Here is a 15,045-nt window from a genome sequence, read left to right as displayed (position 1 = left end):
TTATTTTACCATTGCAAATTGTTTTTTATTTTTATTTTTTGAAATTTGACCATTGGTAGAGAGAGGGCCGGGCCGGGCTGCCCATAGGGCTCAAATTTTTCTTGGGCCGGGCTGGGCCCCAAATGGAAGGCCCAGGCCCAAGGTACTGGGCTGGGCTTAGGCACGGGCTTAACCGAGCGAAACGGGCCGGGCCCACCTCAGGCTTTGGGCTACCCATGGGTTTCGGACTATTTTTACACTCCTAATTTCAACAAACATTTTGGCTTGGTCACTTTTTTATTTTAATTTTGAATTTTTTTTATCTTATCTCTTCATGTTTAATTTTTTTTTTAAAGTTAATTTTTATTTAAAATTAGATAAACAAATATCACAATAACTATCACATAATATAAAAAATATATTATTATATTAGACTTTAAGTTAATGTGAGAGGTGTGAATCATATATAAAAAAATATTTTTATGTCATATAACTGTTAATATATCATTTTTTGTTTAATTTTTAACATACATTAACTTAGGAGTAATGAAAAAAAATTTAAATATGAACAGCCAAAATACATGGTTGCTATGGATCAAAAACTTAAGATTGTTAAATCTAAACAAGAGCCCTAGACTCTGATATCAATTGTTACCCAAAAAGCAACCTAAGAGGGGAGTGGATTAGGTTTCTGCAAATTAAAGTTAATAATACCCCAATAAACTTAACTACTAGTACAACAAATTATTAACAAGCATAATGATGAACTTAGTAATAAATGATCAAACAAAATAACAATGAAGTATAACTAACATACAGGGTAAATCAAATAATTAGCACATGAATATTAGATAGATATAGCAGTAGTAGGAAAGTAAAGAGATTAGGGAAGAGGAGACAAACATATTTATAGTGGTTCGGCTTCAACCAAGCCTACATCTACTCCTCAAACTTCACTTGAGATTTTTCACAATCTTCTAGCTTCACAGGGTGCTAGCAACCTTTTCACAGATGGAGCAATCATCCACAGATTTTACACAGATTTTCTAAGTCAAGAACACTGAGTGTACTACACTTTTACAAGGTTGAAAAGAAGGTGTTTTTGCTTTCACAGAAAGCTACAATAATTATCTGTCAAAGATAGATATAAAAATGAAGCTCTGATTTTTCTGTAAATCTCACACAGGAAAGATGAGATTAATGCTATAAAGCTCAGTGTATAATTTCTGAGAAATGATGTAAACAAAAATTGAAGAATACTTCTCAGAGAATTTTTTAAAGAATAGATGTGAGTGATTATAGATCAAAGAATATTTTCTATTTTTTTTTTTTTTTGTAACTTGTTTACATTAGAGGCTTTGGTATATATAATGAAACTTATAGTCGTTTATAGCCATTGTATTCATTTGAATTTATAGCTGTTTATAGCTGTTGTATTCATTTGAATTTATAGTCATTTATAACCGTTGTACTCCATCATTACTAATTTGAATATCTTTCACTCCATCATTACAAATTTGAATATCTTTCATTTGAACCTTTTGAACCTTTTGAACTGTTGTTGTGCTGAGCTGTTTAAACCTTTTGACCTGTTGTTGTGCTGGGCTGTTTAAACATTTGTTTTGGGCTGTTTGAACCTCTGATTTAATCAAATATTAAATACATTCTAACAACATTTAGGATAAAGGTTTAGGTGAGAAATAATGGGTCAAAATAAATTTTGATTCTATTTCTCTTTCAAATAAATCATCAAAATAAATTTTGATTCTATTAAAATATAATTAAATAAATTATCAAAATAACTTTTGGATTCTATTTTTCTCTTTCAAATAAATTAAAATATAATTAAATAAATCATCAAACTAAATAAGTCTAACAATCTCTCCATTTTTTATGATGGCACACAATGATACTTTGATTTGATTTTGGAGTAAGAAAGCCTTCCCCTCAAATCATGCTCCCTGAATTCATTTCTAAATACATAGGTTAGCACATGTGTAATAAATAAGCTTTAATCAACAACATGATATAAGATTAAGATATCAAACTATAAATACATAAAATCAGATTAGTTTGAAAATAATACCATAATACATAACATCATATAATTTCTCTCCCTGTGACATTATCAAAAGGAAATCATGGGTCAGAATCTGGAGAATGAGGAGAATGGTAGTGATAAATGACATCTATACAATTCAAAACATATATATACATATATGCATACACATACAACTCGCCCACGTCTCTCTTTTTCCTTCGATAAATACGTTTGACACGCGGCCTCACTTTTGCGTCATTGGTCGACAAAAGCAGGCCTCAATTTTTACGCACCTCGGCTCCCTCTCCCTCCTTGTCTTCTTCCCTTTTGCCTTCTTCTTAATTACACACTCTTTCATTTTCTTCTTCACCATTCTCTTCTATTTCTTCGTCCTTATCGAGAGACCAAAAAAAAAAAAGAAACTGAACGGAAGAGGCCGAACCTCAATTTGTTTTCTTCGATTTCTCTGTAACTCATTTCTTTTATACCTCTCACATCTAAACCATGGCTTCCTCATCCCGTCCCCTCACTTTATTTCCGGACCTGAATGATCCTGCCACGCCCCAAAATTTGGACAATTAAATATTAAATTAGGACTAACCCCAATCAATATTCCATCATCCAAATCCTAGGGGTGAAACAAAAAAACTAAGCGCCAACCAAACCATCCACCACAATTTCATAACTATCAAATACCTCCAACATTAAAGTAGCAACAACTAGTCCAAACAACTTAAATAAAGTACGATTACAAACCATGCCAAATTATTCCAATACTAAAGCCATATAAAAAAATACATAAACTAGTATCAACCCTAAGCTCAAGAAAATAAAAGAAGTCCAAACGTCATGTCTTACAATCACAGTTATTTCTTGTCACCACCATAGCCTCAACTAATCCTACAAATGATGCTCGACTACGCTCAAACAGAACGCACCCGAGTTGCCAAGAGACAAAACGGGTCAGTATACAGGTATACTGGTATGAGTGCAAGATTTAACACACACGTGTCCAGCATACACAGACAAAAATACATTTAATTCTTACCACGGGACAAGACAAGTAGTTCCAGCCGTACCGAGACGAATGGGTAGTTTCCCAAGATACGGTGGCATTTAGTTTCTTGTCCGTACACAACGAAATATAAATTGATTATAAAATAGACAAAATAGAAATAAAAATATGGTGGGTCATCCCTGCATAAAAAGTTAGTAAGACCCACCATCCTGCAAAACAAATAAAGTTAGTAAAATTTAATCATAAGTAACTTGTTGAAAAAAAATATAAAATTACACCATTTCATACTTAAATAATTTGAATTGATCAAAACTCAAAGAATGAAAGTTGTACAAAATCAAATTTCCTAAAATACAGCGCGAACGAATTTAACAGAAACTGAACAGGTTAAGAGAAAAACTTGATATAAAAATCTAGACAGAATTCAATCGAAAAATCTGAAGCTGAAAACGAACCAAAACTTCCCTAAGATGATTTTTTTCGAAAAATTTTAAAACACGAAAAGTATGCAGAATAATGTTTTACTTCAGTTTACACGAAACCAATAAAAATGAGCTCGTTTCGTGGGTTAAAATAGCCTCTAAAATCTGCCTTGCTAAAATGAATCAAACCGACAATAATCAAGATCATCTAATTATAAGTTCTAATCGATCTTTTTAATAAAAAGCTAAAACACAAAAGTTGTCCAAAATCACGTATACATGCCTTTGCTCAAATTTCATAATTTATCGAGATCGTTTACTATTTTTTTATCATGTACAAATCAATACCAATCACACTATACTAATAAATTCATAATTAAATTCTTTGTACCTTAACTCCACCACTTCGGCCCTCCCCTTCCGGCCTATACATATATCCCATGTGCCTCCCGTATACCTAACACCGCTCCGAAGCCAAACTTGCACGGGGATTTCGTCCCGAGTTTGACTCACACTCCCCGGATGGTTAGCATATACGTACGCACGCAAATCAAAGCAGCCGTCTACTCATGAGAACAAGGCTACAATATATATATACACAACATCTCACACATGAGAATAAACATAACAATGCCGAGTCTAAGGCATTCAAATAAATCTCATAATCCTCACTTTTTTTATACACTCTTTCTCACCATCACTCAATTAAAATAACAATCCATGGAGTCATGGTGGAGTATAAGGAATTTATCTATGGATTCTTAATTAATTTTAATTTCATACAATCATAAGTGTAATTACAATCATAAAATAAATTCATATAAAAATCCTAAACATGGCATACACAACTAATCAAACTATTAAAATCAATTCATCATCTACATGCAAATACAAAATCAATCCAACATCAAATAAAATAAATAAGTAAATAAAAACAATGAATCAATCCATCCTCTAACCAATATCTATGGATTCTAAATTTATTTTAATTTTATATAATCATGAGTATGATTACAATTATAAAATCAATCCATATAAAAATCATAAATCTTGCATATACAACTAATCAAAATAATTAAAATCAATCAATCATCTAAAAACCTTGAACCTTACATACAAACCAAACAAAATAATTAAATTTAATCAATCATCTAAAAATCCTAAACTTTACCAACACAACTAATCAAAGTAATTAAAATTAATCAATCATCTAAAAAATCCTAAAGTTTACCTATACAACTAATCAAAATAATTAAAATCAATCACTTATCTAAGAATCCTAAACTTTACATACACTACTAGTTAAAATAATTAAAATCAATCTATCATCTATAAACCTTAAATCTTATATCCATAACTAATCAAAATAATTAAAATTAATCTATCATCTTTATGTAAAACAAAATCAAACTAACATCAAACAAATAAAAATAAATAAATAAATAAAACAGCGAATTAAATATAAATCAAGGAAAGTGAGTTTTATACTCACAATATTTTTTTGAAGATCCAAGAAATATTTGGAGAACTAATAGAGCCATCAAAACAAAACCCTAACTTTTTTTTTTCTCCTCTCCTCTTCTTCCATGCCGTCTCTCTCTTCTCTCCTCTCAGTTTCCGCTACGCCTCCGATTCACTTTTCTTTGATTGACTAATCTATTTTCTAACCAAACACACCATTATATACTATTATATTATATAATACATTATAATATATATAAATATAAATATAAGATTAAATATATATAAATATCCATATATAACACCTCTCTTTTTTTTTATATAACAAATATAAATATATTAATTAGTTAAATAATACATTAAATTTATTAATTACAACATTAAATTCACTAAATATCACATTAACTAAACAACACACTAAATTCTCATATAAACCACACAATTAATAAAGTCAAAAAAATAAAATAAGATAGTAATAATCATAATAATAATAAATAATGACTTAACAAAATTAGGGTCGCTACAGATCCCATAAGCTCTGCTACACCGAGTGCCCCTACTCCTACTCTTCCTGTCATTCCTCTTCCTAACCTTCCTATGATGTCGATTGAGCAAATCATGGCAGCTCAATCTGACATAGAAGCCAATCATTTCACACTGACGTCCTGTATGGAGATGGTGACGGCAGTCACAAAATTGGCTCAGTGATTGCAGAACAGGACGAGTGGCTCAGTGATTGCAGAACAGGACGAGTGAGCTCCATCAGGTCAACGCCTAACTCTCTCTGTTCCAGCACATGTACAAGGATGCGTGAGCAGAAATAGGCGCACTGAAGGCCGAAAATAAAGAGCATAAATAGAAGACCACCTCCATGGCCCGATTTGGAGCAACATTGTTCTTGGCTTTTGATAGTTAGCGGAGAGTTGTCGCTCTCGACGAAAGCACGGGGGCAGGGGCGTCAAGGGTCGCCCAAGGTGATATGAGTAAGTAAGATCGGCGTATGGCTGGAAAAAAAATGTAGGTTTTTTTTTTGTGTAGGTTTTGTTATGTAAATATTTGAATGTTGATTTATTGTTGTGTTTATGTTTAAGTACTGAAAAATGAAATTAAAAAGCAGAGAAAAAAATAAGAAAATTAAGTCCAAACAAAAAATAATGATGAGAGAGCAAATTGTTAATGAGTATATGAGAAGCATTTGGGCATGATCTAATTCTCAATTTCTTAGCAAGAGCATACCAATCTCCAGATTATGATAGACATAACAGTGCATAGATCAAATATGGTTGCCATACAAGAGCATAAATATGAAGGTAAAGTTCAAGTCACTCTTCCTTGAGGAAAACGATCTTTCTCTTACATTATCAACAACTAATCAGCTCAAAGGTCATGTTGTAAGAATTAAGATACCAAAAGCATAGAGATATTAAAATAATCAGATATATTAAAACAATCAAGTCTCTTTTCTCCCTCGATGACATTTTCAACAAAATGAAGCACAAGGAGGGAGTATGGTACAACATATAGGATGAAAGAATGTAAGTCTCATTATAGTACAAATAATCATCCATATTAAGGTAGCTCTATGATACCAAAAAAATGATAGCACATAATGATCATACAATTGAAGCTCATATCATTTGACAATAATGGGCAAAAAAAATAGTAACATGTGAAGGTGCAAACCCATAAGTTTGATATCAAAAACAGAATAGAAACTGAGGAATTCTAAAAAATAATCAAGTTTAAATTCTTCCCCATGTTTCATTTGGAAATATCAATAGGAGATATGATAAATGAAAGCTCATAACTGAAATGTTCTCGTTAATAATATCAAATAGGATGCCAAAATGATATCAACATGCAATCTACCAAGAACACCAATATGCAATCTAGAAGATTTAACAATCATAGCTCAAGCATTATGTAGAATACCAAATATTGCTCATAATAGGTTAAACTCAATATAATCTCATGGAGCTAATGTAATTCCAAAAAAAAATGAAGCATGTTCAAGGTATAGCAATCCATATGCCAAAAAAAATCATGAATTTCAATATGTACCACACATTTAAGCATAGGCATGATTTTTAGTTAAGAGTATCATCAAAGAGTATACATTGCAAATCATGTGAAGCATAATCAATCTTTTTCATATCAAAGTAATAACAGTATTAGCTCAAGGGATATAAGATAGAATTTTTACCTCAAAAGCTTAAGAGAGTATATGAGGCATACCTTAGGTTTAAGAGATGGAAGCTTTTCAATCTTCAATTTTCTTTCATGAAGAGTTTATCTCAAAAGGGTTTGACAAGTATGTTAGCAAAATGATTTTTCCCCCTAAGTTAGTGCTACCCTTTTCCATTTTGTGTAAATATAACATTCATAGAACAATCATTATTACTCAATAAAAATACAACACAAATCACTTCTTATCACAAATTAAAAAGGTGAAAAACAATTCAATGATCAAACAAGAGTTTGGAATGCTATTTTTCAAAATTTTCAAGTTGTAACGCATAACATAATATGCATAAGAAAATAGTTTTTATGCTCTTTGTTTTATTAAGAAATGATGCAACAATATCATTTAATCACATAACATTATCAAGAGGCATTTTTATCAATTTAATCCACTTACTCAAGTGTGATAAAACATTTTTATTAATGTGGAACACAACATGAATGTTATAAACAATTAATTCAAAAATTTATCAATCAAAAATATTTCATGAGATGTATGTCAATATAATTCATATTCAAAAGATATTCAATAGGATAGATGCAATGTCTCTATAAACGTGTGATACTTCTTTTCATTTAGACATTGTTGATGGATCATAATCAAGGAATTTCACAACTCATTCAAATATTTTAATGTAAAGCATATAAGCATGAAATTTTCATATTGAGCATATTCTTGCGATCACAAATGTAGCATTCAAAATATAGATAGTATACATTTCAAAAACATGCTATGACATCAAAATTGATTCTACAAAGATATGACTCAAAAAGGAATTAACATATTAGTATGAAGTCATATATAAGATGTGAAAAGTATGCTCACAAAAAATTTTATCACTTCTTATCTCTTTTTCATAACAATGGATGACATGATATAAAATGTTAATGAATACATGAATCATTCATATTCTAATAAGCATTCATCAAAATAATATAATTCTCATTTTTGAGTTCAATGAATGTTTGAAAGAAACTAGTAGAACATGACATAGCAAACTTAATACAATTAGGTTACATGGAAGCAATGATTAGACACAACCTATTGTACACAAATCACACCTTAAAGAATATAGAACTTTAAGCTTAAAGGTGTGTTAGGAGTTATACCATCATTTACTTCTTTGGAATTTTCACCCATACATTACCTCTATTATTCATCTTGGTGATTTTCATTCCATCATTCTTCTTTTTTGGAGGAGCTGATTTTGCTCTTTAGATTGAACACTCTTGTTGTGCATTTCCTCTCAAAGTCCTTGGTGTTCTTTGAGATTCCACCTACAAAATATCTTGATTTCTTTCTTGGTACCCATACTTTCTTGGGTCCATGGGAATTAGTTTCAATAACACTTAATCTCATAAAAGGTTTAGGAGGTTCAAAACCAATGCCTACTTTGTCAAAAACACATCTTTTATTTCCAAGAAGCTTGTTGAGGTTTTCTTTTCCTTTTACAAAATTTTCAAGAGTCCTCAATATTGTTTTTCAAAACGTTTTTCTCGTTGGCAATAGACGTAAAGTCATTTTTCAAAATAGCATTTTCTATTTTTAAAACACCCACATCATTTGAAAGAGAAGTAACTAATTTCTCTAATTTAGAATTCTTAACACAAACATTTCTAAATATGTCATGTAATTCATTGAAAGCACTTTCAAGTTCCACATAATTAGAAATTACCTCATCTTGAGTAGATTCTTCTTCTCCAAGAGCCATGAGACACAGGTTGGCTACTCCATCATTTTCTTCCCAAATGGCTTCCTTTTTGCTGTCATCCATCATTGAAAGTTCATGAGCCATGAGTGAGCCTAAGAGTTCTTCAATGCCTAATTTTGTTAGGTCTTTTGCTTCTTGGATAACTGTAACCTTAGCTTCCCATTCATTTGGCAAAGACCTAAGTATTTTTCTTACAAGCTCACCATTAGTATAAGACTTACCAAGAGATTTTAGAGAATTAATAATATTGGTAAATTTATAAAACATCTCAGAAATATATTCAAAATTTCATAGTAAAGAGTTCATAATCATGAATAAGAATGTCAATCCGAGACTCTTTTATTTGGCTAGTTCTTTCATAGGTAATTTCATGTTTATCCCAAATCTCTTTAGCAATAATACACCCAGAAATTCTATTATACTCATTTGCATCTAGTCCACATACAAGAATAAGCTTGGCTTTAGCATTAGCTTGAAGGAGTTTATAATCACGCTCATCAAATTCATCCTCAAGTTTAGGCACACTGATATGGTCTACTACCTTGTTAGGGATTTTAGGACATTTAGTGATAATGAGTCACAAAGCATAATTGGTAGCTTGAAGATACAAAGTCATTTTTTCTTTCCAATGAATGTAATTACTACTACCAAAGAGAGGTGGCCTATTGCTAGCTTGTTCTACAACAGAGTAAGTAGAATACATGGTTGCTAGGGATCAAAAACTCAAGATTGTTAAATCTAAACAAGAGCCCCAAGCTTTGATACCAATTGTTATCCAAAAAGCAACCTAAGAGGGGGGTTGAATTAGGTTTCTACAAATTAAAGTGAATAATACCCCAATAAAATTAATTACTAATACAACAAATTATTAATAAGCACAATGATGAACTTAGCAGTAAATGATGAAGCAAAATAACAATGAAGTATAACTAAGATATACGGTAAATCAAATGATTAGCATTTGAATATTAGATAGATATAGCAGTAGTAGGAAAGTAAAGAGATTAGGGAAGAGGAGACAAACAGATTTATAGTGGTTCGACTTCAACCAAGCCTACATCCACCCCTCAAGCTTCACTTGAGATTTTTTACTATCTTCTAGCTTCACAGGGTGCTAGCAACCTTTTCATAGATGGAGCAATCATCCACAGATTTTACACAGATTTTCTAAGTCAAGAACACTGAGTGTACTACACTCTTATAAGGTTGAAAAGAAGGTGTTTTTGCTTTCACAGAAAGCTACAATAATTATCTCTCAAAGATAGATATAAAAATGAAGCTCTGGTTTTTCAGTAAACCTCACACAGGAAAGATGAGCTTAATGCTATAAGGCTCAGTGTATAATTTCTGAGAGATGATGTAAACAAAAATTGAAGAACACTTCTCAGAGAATTTTTCAGAGAATAGATGTGAGTGATTATAGATCAAAGAATATTTTCTATTTTTTTTTTTTTGTAACTTGTTTACATTAGAGGCTTTGGTATATATCATGAAACTTATAGCCGTTTATGGCCGTTGTATTCATTTGAATTTATAGCCGTTTATAGCCGTTGTATTCATTTGAATTTATAGCCGTTTATAACTGTTGTACTCCATCATTACTAATTTGAATATCTTCCACTTGAACCTTTTGAATCTTTTGAACTGTTGTTGTGCTGGGCTGTTTGAACCTTTTGGTCTGTTGCTGTGCTGGGTTGTTTGAACATTTGTTTTGGATTGTTTGAACCTCTGATTTAATCAAATATTAAATACATTCTAACAACATTTAGGATAAAGGTTTAGGTGAGAAATAATGGGACAAAATAAATTTTGATTCTATTTTTCTCTTTCAAATAAATTATCAAAATTTTCTCTTTCAAATAAATCATCAAAATAAATTTTGATTTTATTAAAATATAATTAAATAAATCATCAAAATAAATTTTAGATTTTATTTTTCTCTTTCAAATAAATTAAAACATAATTAAATAAATCATCAAAATAAATAAGTCTAACAAATTGGATTCGTGAAGCACGTCATCTTCTGATCACTCAGTTGGTTGATAAAATTAGGGGGAAAATCATGGAAAAAAGGACCAAGTGGCGTGTGAAAGCTACTATTTGGTCTTCCATGTTGTGTCTGAAAATGGAGAAGAAGTTTAGGAGAAGCGTTACAAGCGTGTAGGTCGTGGGTTATAGGGCAAGTTGATGATAATGTATACGAGGTTCACTCGCACCCGTCGGTGTTGGTTGACGTGGATAGGCGTACATCTTCATGCTTTCAGTGGTAGTTGAATAGGTTTCCATGTTCACACATTGTTGTTCCGTTCCAGAACAGTGGTAGAGATGTCTATGAATCAGTTGATTTGTTTTACCGTGTAGAAAAGTTTCGGGCATCATACTCCGCAACTATATACCCAATCCCAACGGCCGGCAAGTTGACGTTTAGCACCAAGGATTACCTCTTCGCTTTGCCAGTGGTCAAGCGTCCTCCTGGCAGGCCAAAGCGGAAGAGGATTCCATCTAAAGGCGAGGTCGTACAGTGTATTCGATGTGGACGGTGTGACAAAATGGGCAACCATAACAGGAAGACGTGTAAGGAACCGATATAGGCGTCGAACTGTTGAAATGGGTTTAAATATATTACGTTAGTTAAACATTTTAATTTTCTCAAAATAATGGGCTTCACGTATGTTTACGTATGTGTTCCTTGCCATTTGATACGCTGTTATAATGATGTTTTGGTTTATTTATTTCATTTTGTGTATAGTTAATGATATGATGGTACGTTACCGGTGTTCCATTTGGTTTGGGGACGCTTGAGTTTTGAATTCTAACATTTGAGTGTTGCCAAAGTTATTTGTTTTCTATTGGTTTTGGTTGTACATTATGTGTTTGTCACAATTGGAAGCTTGTATGTGACGTTACATAGAATTCAAACACAAAACAAGTAGGTGCAAAATGTACGGGCAAACAACAACGAAGAAATGACACCATCATAACAACACCAACTCACATATAAACATGATACCATGCAACAGATATGAGTAGCTAAATTAATCGTAGCAACCATTTTGCTGGGTTAACACATTGGTATTCACACAAAAATAAATGTCCACATTACTATCATACATTCAGCCATACTCAACCAAACTCAATCATGCCACATATCCAAACACTGTTTACGGAATAATTACATAATACTCATATTAAATCATCATATGTCAACGTCGAAATTCATGTAGAATCAATTACGATAAATGTGTCTGAACGCGATAACGTTTGTGTCAAAATGACTACATATCAACACATACAACCGTAAATGGAAACAAATGATTAAATTGAAGTAAACCGTTCCAAAGCATATCAGACCACAACCGTTCCAAAGCATATCAGACCACAACGGCAAAATGCTATATGCATGTTTAGTTGTGGCATTGTTCACTGTTCAAAAAATAGAAATCCAAATTTAATTGTACTACCAAAAAAACTGGATGGCAATTTAATGCAAATGTAGGTAGTCAACGTTAATTGAAAAACATGTTCAAACAGATCACCAGCACGGGGATTACATCGGCACCTAGGTGCGGAGTACTCGCCTCGGGTCGTTAATGAATGCCTTCACCAAGGCTCCCCGGAACATAGCTGTGGTAAGGTCGTCTATTGAACTATCAATCTTCACATTGTTCACATATTGGCGCATGATGAAAAACATCAAAATTCCATAGTCAGCGCTGCAACATTGGCATCAGTTGTAAGATTTAATATGTATTAGAGGGGATTAAAACAACGCACGTTACAAAATTAACACAAGATAGAGTTGGCAAACATGTACGATTATGGTTTTCGCTAGGGAGATTCCACTACCGCCTCAAGTGTTTTGTCAAAATCTTTTGCTATAGCGACGTTAGCCATCAGTCCCCTTTCCAACAAACGTTTTGTGTAGTCAACCACCCATTGTTTCTGTACATAAAGATTTCGGTATGTTTGGCAACATTGGCAAATAATGCAATAATTTAGAAAAACAAGTCATATGTAACCATTTTTAATGTTTCAGTGAAATGATCATCTCGACTGGCTTTTCGTTGTCTCATTGAATTGTAATGATGCCATGTCCCGCATTCTGAATCATACACCATGATTATCTAATGGTTTGAGTAGTATATTGGCAAATGTATGTACCTGCTTTCTTTGGAAGCGTTGAAATGGACTTTTAGGTATTGGTATTTGCATGTCGAACTTGGGTTCTGCATCATGTCCTGCACACATGCGTAACGTATAATAAGGTGCTATTTACAATGTGAACATAGCATAAAAGGGAATGGAAAAGGCCGTGTTATAGTACCGAAAATATACTACTGTAGAAGTACGATCGGTCATAATATTCAGTTTTTGCAGTTGCCCTCTTTTGCAAATCCATAAGTATATCGGGATATGCATCAATCACCTAGTGGCCAAATAATGTGTAACCTGTTAATGGAACAAATTATACAAGTCGGAGACATGAATATTTGTGTGTGACAACTGTTTCTATTAAATGTACGAGACTTACACTTCCATTGATGCCCGACTATTGTACCAAAGCCTGTACGTTCGTAAAACGTACATGAATGCCACTCCCTTCCCAACCCTATATTATAGCTCTACAACAACGGGAAAGCATACCAAATAATTCAGTATTATTTATTTTTTCCATACACAAAATATGATACTTTTTTGAAATGAGAGCTCACCTGTCACCCTCGAAACTGTATACATCCTCCAGCCGCTTCTGTTCATCGTGACTGAGCATTCTCCAAACAACGTGTCAATGGTTTATTTTGAATCTCGCCCACGTCTTCTTCAAGGTTGTGTCCTCATCAACGTCCACCACGTCATCGAAAATATCCATAATTCCTATACGCACATGCGATGTATGTTTTGCATGTCCAACGACACCGGGGTACTCGTAATCTGGTAGCTCCCATGATCGTCTCGCTTTCTCCTTCACATGTTTAATTAATGAGCTTATTTTTGGGGTCATTACATTTTTCAACGAAAATTGAGGGTACTTATTTTCCACGCAATCCCCAACACCGGCCTTCATTGTCACACTAGGCCCTTCACTGTTTCTCTCAATGTTGTCTGACGCTGCATTTTTTGAATTCATATATTTGTAGTCGACTCCACCACAGTCAGACAGTGGGTTACGTTGTCCAAACCCCGTATCAGGAATGTTCATAATCTGTTCCTCATACACATGCTCTAGTGTCTCCCTAACAGGTGGGTTGGGGTTCATAGGGGCCGACATATAATTTACCGGACTCATGATACATTCCACCTGTTCTGCCCCACATTTTATTCCACCAGTACTACTCGATGTTTTCAGGGTCGGTGTTGATTTCATTACTGTTTGAGTCACTTCATGTGCCTCGTGGTCGTCTATTTGGTCTTCCAATCGTATGATGCTGCCTTTTAATGCATTGACAACCTTGGACAGATGTTCTATCTCAGCTTCTTTTAAACGTAACACATTATTGAAACCCATGAACATGTCTGTGCATTGCAAACCGATCAACCGTTCCATGGCGCTCACTCTCCCTTCCAGCTCCTGTACATGTTCGGACTTTTTCCTCGCTTCGGTCTTTAGCTCCTTAATCCTAATCATGGCTTTTCCTAGTATCTCCTCCGGTGTTACCGCTTTATTACATTGTCGTCCCCTTGTGGTGTGCTGGACAAATCAAGTAGGTCGGGGAATAGTGTTGGCGTCGTATCCCCTGCAGTGTGATTTTTAATTTTATGCTTTTTAGCTCCACTCGCAAAGCTAGTATTTCCGTTAGTTGTTCCTGAATCTAATTCACTCTCAATGTGGCCACCATTTGGGGTATCTAGTTTCCAATAGTCCAAACTTGGTTTGACTTGTTCCATATTAATAGTGTCATGCGCAGTACCAACCCACACTGTTTCGGAGGCTTGGCACATTAGTCGTGGCAACATTCCCAGTAACGTTCGCCCCCTGTTCCACCACAACTACATTGGTGTTTAGGTGGCAGCATTCAAGTATCGTTCCCGACAGTTTCTGAGAACTCACCTGCATCAAAACAAGCAACGTCAACCATGCATTACCATGGGCAACAAACTAATTGATAGTAACGTAGAAGTTTATTTGACGAACCTCAAAGACACCTTATGCGATTAAGTCCAATAATTTGA

This window comes from Camellia sinensis, chromosome 9 (assembly GCF_055761805.1).
Source record: "Camellia sinensis isolate YWXY chromosome 9, ASM5576180v1, whole genome shotgun sequence".
NCBI lineage: Eukaryota > Viridiplantae > Streptophyta > Magnoliopsida > Ericales > Theaceae > Camellia > Camellia sinensis.
The sequence above is the reverse complement of the archived record's forward strand: the minus strand, read 5'-3'. Positions refer to the sequence as shown.